General features: G+C 44.5%; 1 long non-coding RNA gene across 3 annotated transcripts in view; it reads right to left on the bottom strand.

The window, feature by feature from the left end:
• Positions 1 to 780: 780 nt before the first annotated feature.
• The window catches only part of LOC112059817 (uncharacterized), a 124,492-nt gene continuing 119,272 nt past the window's right edge, over positions 781 to 6,000 (bottom strand). For all 3 annotated transcript variants that reach the window (XR_006174747.2, XR_010589945.1, XR_010589946.1), the window contains exon 4: positions 781 to 2,905. This is a non-coding gene — a long non-coding RNA (uncharacterized LOC112059817). The remainder of the gene's footprint in view (positions 2,906 to 6,000) is intronic.

Here is a 6,000-nt window from a genome sequence, read left to right as displayed (position 1 = left end):
CACACTACAGAACTGACCTATATGGACCCTGGCAACACGAAACCGTTAGTTCATGACCTTCTTTCTGTCCCTACCCCACAACTCTCCATAGGTTGGGAGGTTGCTTTCACAAGTGCTCTCCCATGTACTTCATCCCCTCCCAACTGACTTTCACTTTAACTCTCACGTTAAAAACTAAAGATAGGCCTGTACTGTGAAGTCTGAATATGGATTAGACCTTTCAAAGCTCAAAGGGGTTTGGATCCAGCATCACTATTCCAATCCATCTTACAGAGATAGCTGAAATTGAATCCAGATCTAAACTGCCCCAGTGTTTGAGGAGATCTGGATCCAGTAGTCTGTTTCAAGTCCACCTTCATGCCACCACTTACAGAAACGAACTAGCCTCCAATCTAGAATCCTGCATACAACTGACTGTGTGATGGATGGCATGTAAAAAAGTTATGGGTAGAATCTGGGTGTGTAATTTCCATTAAATTTAATGGGAACAGGGCATCTAAATCCCACCTTTGAAAATCTCAGCCAATATTACTAATGCTTTTCTAGTACATGATAGCTAGAAAGCCCTGGCTCTGCTATAAGTGATGTGATTATGTATTATGTAGCTTAAAGCACACGATGTGAACTGGCAGGCTTGCTCATAGCTGTCGAGTTTGTGACAAAAATGAGCTAACGGGAGATCAGTATATAGGGCTTCATTTAAAAAAAAGTCTGTTACCATTGGTTAATTTTCTTGCATGGCAATTTCCATAAGAGAAAAATAATGCCTTTGTTGTGATGATTTGAGAATGGTTTCATTTTTATTGTAATCATCAATATGTAGTGCAGAGCATACAGTGTAGCAGATGTGACCATATTGCAGTGCCATACAAGGATATCAAAACGGAAGAATTTTTCAAGGGTCATTGTAGACTTTGCTGACTGTCAGAATAGCCAGATTACTACCACATTAAATTTTTCATCAGCATTCTGCTTAATTTACTGAAACCGCAATTTAGCCAGTGTGCCTGGCTGGAAAAAGCATTCTTTCATTTTGCTCAAGTAGTGCAGGTTTTACTGGGTAATGCTGTAAATCTCACCTGATGGCAATACTCCTCCTCTTCACCTTATAGGCCCTTTTCAGATCATAACCTGAGAAAGCCAGGGGGGAAACAGAAACCTGAGGTAGGTTACCTGGACAGATGGGGAGAGTGCTGAGGTTTTCGTACTGTTTTAACCTTCATGCTTTTGAGGGGGGTAGAAGAGGTCTTTTATAATTTGGTGCTTTGGATTACTGGAAAGGTATAATTCCCCATAATAAACCTGATTCTGCTCAACACCCATTGCTTTACTGCTAAGTTTCCTCCAGCTGAGACATATCTACCTCTTTATAGAAGAGATTTATACCCATGTGGCTTCTGGACTCCACGGTCATGCATTTAGAGACAGACTCAAGGTGGCTGGCTTTTCATTCTTTTTCCACCACTACTCAGCTGAGGCTTCCCCTCCCCTCCCACCCATACTTGATAAACTGCAAAATCCAGTAGTCCTCTGAAGGCCTGCCCATAACTCATGTGGAGTTCAGAGGCGCTACTTTAATGCAGAATGGCAGCGCTGTCTGCATTCCGACTTCGTTACCATGTGCTACTCATCCAGCTTAAGGAAAAAAATAAAAGCAAAATTGTGTGTCTGTCATTTCCACGCTTCAGCTGCAGGATTAAACAACTTGCTTGGGTCTTCTACACGCAGAGCTAAAAACATACATAATTCAGTGCTGTTAATTTAAAGTTCAGGTTTCCACCCATTGATTTTTTTAAAGTTTTTTTGTTTTGTTTTATTTTCTTGTTTTTACAAGAAGGTTCCTGGTCTGAACCCAGAGGCCTCTCTCATTCCAGCCCCTTTGGGAAATGGAGGCAGCAATCCTTCTGGGAAATCAAGCTCTTTCACAGAATTTTTGGATTCCCCGTTGCTGCTTGTTTCAGAAACTAAAACAGGCTGAGAAACATGCCACCTGTGGCAGGATCTTTGACTGGCACAGCAGGGAGGTGCAAAGAAGGCCGCTAGGTATGAAAGAAGGAGGCTAGCTGGGAGGCAGGACGCGTGCACCCCACCCCACACCAAAGTGGAGCTGTGGTGACACAGTGGGGAGAAAGGACTGGAAAGAGCTTTTGCTGCACCTTGGCAGATCCTACAACTTCATTGCTCCAAGTTACATAAGCCAGAGCCTTGTTCCTTCTTTTCCAGCCCTGTTCTGGTTTTCACAGGTCTCTCTCAATGGGAAGCTACCACAGAAAAGTCCCACTGGAGAGAATGAAAAATAGCTGGAGTCCTGGCAAGGTTGCAGCACTCTTCATACCTCTGAACTGTACCTCACTGAAAGTCCACGTTGCATTCATCCTAGCGCCGAAGGGGGCAGCTTGGTGGTCATCGAACTACACAGACTCTCTGAATCCACAAGTTCCAAGCCAAGCAGACGGACACGGCTCTTCATCCTTCCAAGATAAATCAATTGAGTTTCCTGTGATTCACTGTGTGGGAGCCTTTCAAGTGAGATCTGAGCAAAAGCCTGATCCAAAGTTCATCGGAGCGAACGAACAGACAGACCCCCTTTAACTTGGTGGGCTTTGGATTGAGAGACAACTGAAATCCTGCCTGTTTTGTGTGTAGATGCGACGGAACTCTTCAGGAGAGTTCGGTCTTGCCTGGTATTGTAGCCAAATTTCCCCTCCTGCGCACGGTCAGAAGGGCATTGCAGATGTACATCAGGAGCACAGCCACTGGTGGCTGACGGAGCTCAGTTGGTCGGGAGCAGTGATACATCCGTCATGCACCTGGACCCCTGTTCACCTCTCCAATGCTTTTCATTGGGCTCTCTTTGCAGGATAATGGAGTAAGCCATCACACACACCATTCAGATGTTGCTGCCCTGCAGGAAAATTGGGAATTTAAAACAAATCCATCCATTAGCTTGATTGGCTGGCCAAAGACACACAGCGTTTTAGTGAGTGTTGGCTAGGAAAAAGTGAAAACTTTCTGCTTTAAGGGGGTGATGATTATTTGCAGCTAGAAATCTTGCAGCCCTTATTTGTGTAAAACAATCAATATGGGAGTTTTGCCCAAGTGAGGCCTGCTAAGGACTTCAGGATTTTCCCCAACTATTGCCTTATGTGTGACTCTAATATATAACAATACGGATCTCCAGCTGCATTAATATTAGTCTGACTCTAGTTTAGAGGAAGCAGATATGCTGACAACACCATGCCAGCAGGAGACATCTGAGAGTGGCAGAAATGCGTCTAGTTTAGGATGCTAGAATTAGTCCTTTTCTCTGGAAGTACCACAGCATGAGAGCTATAGAGGGATGAGGTTAAGGAATGAAATGGGTAATGCAGACAAGTGGAAATGCTCCTTCACTTCTTCAAGCAGACAGCACTCAATTCCCTGTGCCTATGGAAGGGGGGGGGGGGATCTGTATGTTTCTGCTGTGCTGAGAACCAGACGCCCCTCCACTGCCTCCGCTGGGAGCACCAAGAAGGACTGCAGAGGGGGCGTGGCGACTTGGTCTATGTGCAGATCCACTGGCCACAAACACCAAATGGTGTTGTAATAAAGCCTATAACCTGAGTGTGCAGAAATCTGTACCCTGCGTCCTTGTTGTGGATAGTGCGAGGGAGGGTAACTGGACATCTGTGCCATGCCCTTTAACTCAGGCTTTGTGCAAAAGAGCAGCATTTCACCCACACTGAGTACGTATCTTCGTAAGTTACATAACATAATTACAAGTAATTAAAGTGGAGTAAAAAGGGTTATCCTGGGGACACCTCAAAGAAGCCGATACTTACATCCTCAGAGCAATTATTTTCTTTTCTTTGAAGACAAAAGATGAAAAGCAGGAGCAGCTGATTTTATTTTTTATCTCCCCAACATTTCCTGCCTTTATATTTGGTTGATAAAGCAGAGGAAAGAACCAGTTCTGGATAAAATGTCAGAGACTTCAGCTGCTCTACCGCCGTGTTCCAGTGAGGCAAAGGGCTCATGAGACACACAGGGAATTAAGGACAGAGATGCCAAAAAGGATTCATTCAGGACAGAGCCATGATAGGAGGAGAACGGAATAGGCGTCATCTTTCCATTTGAGATGCATTTTGAATTCCTCAAGGCCACTCATGCCCCACGTTGGAACCACACAGTCCACCCACAAGGCGTGGGAAAGGTCTAGCTGGTTAGAACCCAGCACAAACAAGATACCTACATATCTATTCTCCTTTCACCCTTCTGCCCGTAATGCCTACACCTGGGTCTTCCTCAGGGCTGGCTCCAGGCACCAGCTTACCAAGCAGGTGCTTGGGGTGGCCACTCCGGAGAGGGGCGGCACGTCCAGCTGTTTGGCGGCAATTCAGCGGACGGTCCCTCACTCCTGCTCGGAGCGAAGGACCTCCCGCTGAATTGCTGCTGCAGATCGCGATCGCGGCTTTTTTTTTGTTTTTGTTTTGTTTGGCTGCTTGGGGCGGCCAAAACCCTGGAGCCGGCCCTGGTCTTACTTCTTGATCCTTTTTCTGCCCTATCCCAGACAAATTTGGTTTTGTGATAGAAACAGCAGTTTTTCTAGTTGGTGCAATCTATTTCCCCACACTCAGCTTTTTTTCAAAAAACAGTAATTACCACCATGAGCTTTCTACTCTTATCAAGACAGTCTCTAGTGTTACTGTTATTAGACTAAGTCAGTCACATCACGTTATTGGGCCTTAAATCTCTGCTTTGAAGGCTGGTTGTTAAAACTCAGAAGTGCTTCTGCATAATAGGGAATGACACAAATGGGAGGAATCGGCCCACTCAGAGCGTTTTGTTTCTCTTTTCTTTCAATACCTCTAAATTATAGCCATCAAAGCAACCTGGCTTCAGCCTGCAACTACAGCACTGTGGCTGCTAGAAACAAGAAAAAGCATTACAGCTATCTGTATATTCTGCGATACTCCTTCCACTTTGGCTTGTTTCCACAAGAGGGCAGAGAATAAAGTTTTGTGGTTTGTTTGCTATTATGTATGGAGGGTAGATGACTGTAGAGTAACTATTTGGCTATAAAGTGGTGTCAGCTCATGTATTATTCATCTATATCGGTTCAAAGAATATTGTGATTAAAGTGCTATCCACAAGTGTATATTGCTTGACTGTATGTTATGCTTGTCTACACAGAAATCATGTAGTCCCAATCTATCCCTGCTGCATTGCTACTCTGTGCCATTGCGTAACTTGGCTCTTTGCATAGTCAACCAAGGTCCAGCTGCTGCTCTTAACAGTGAAGTTGCTCAGAATGAGTAAATAATCAGTGAAATACTCACTACATTTTGGTCTGACCATTCATTTATCTCCTTGCCCTTCCATACCCAAGAGCTTTTATTGTGTGCAGTAGGATACAAATGAACTGCTGGATTTCATTATGAAAAGCTTCCTTATGTCTCATGGTAAAAAATAAATAAGAACAAAATGTCAGCCTTCCTATTCTGAATAGGAGAAAAAGCAGCTGTCATGTTGGTAAACTACATAATAAAATACGGTACTAGATCAGCCTATTTACGAGTCAGTATGTTTTCTTGTTAGTTACTATGGATTCAATTACTCAATGTGCATTCGAAAAGAAGATTAGTATTGCAAATAACATATTTTTGAAAAATGTGTATTTTCATTCTCACTGTAATGAGCTTCAATAATTGCATAGTGCGCCGACGTGCATATTTTAAATACACAGGGGAGAGAGCTAGAGACAGATTTTTGGGAGTGTTCCGGTGGCTGGGCACATGAAATTAGAAGGCCAGATTCAGAGTCACTAGGACAGCTTTGGCCAGGTCTCCCGGTGGTGAATTCCCCACAGCGTAGAGCAGTGGTTCTCAACCAGGGGTCCAGGGCCTCCTGGGGAGCCACAAGTAGGTTTCAGGGGGTCTGCCAAGCAGGGCCAGCATTAGACATGCTGGGGCCCAGGGCAGAAAGCAAAACTCTGCCACCTGGGACTGAAGCCAAAGCCTG

The sequence above is a fragment of the Chrysemys picta genome, chromosome 8 (assembly GCF_011386835.1).
Source record: "Chrysemys picta bellii isolate R12L10 chromosome 8, ASM1138683v2, whole genome shotgun sequence".
NCBI classification, from domain to species: Eukaryota; Metazoa; Chordata; order Testudines; family Emydidae; genus Chrysemys; species Chrysemys picta.
The sequence above is the reverse complement of the archived record's forward strand: the minus strand, read 5'-3'. Positions and strand labels throughout refer to the sequence as shown.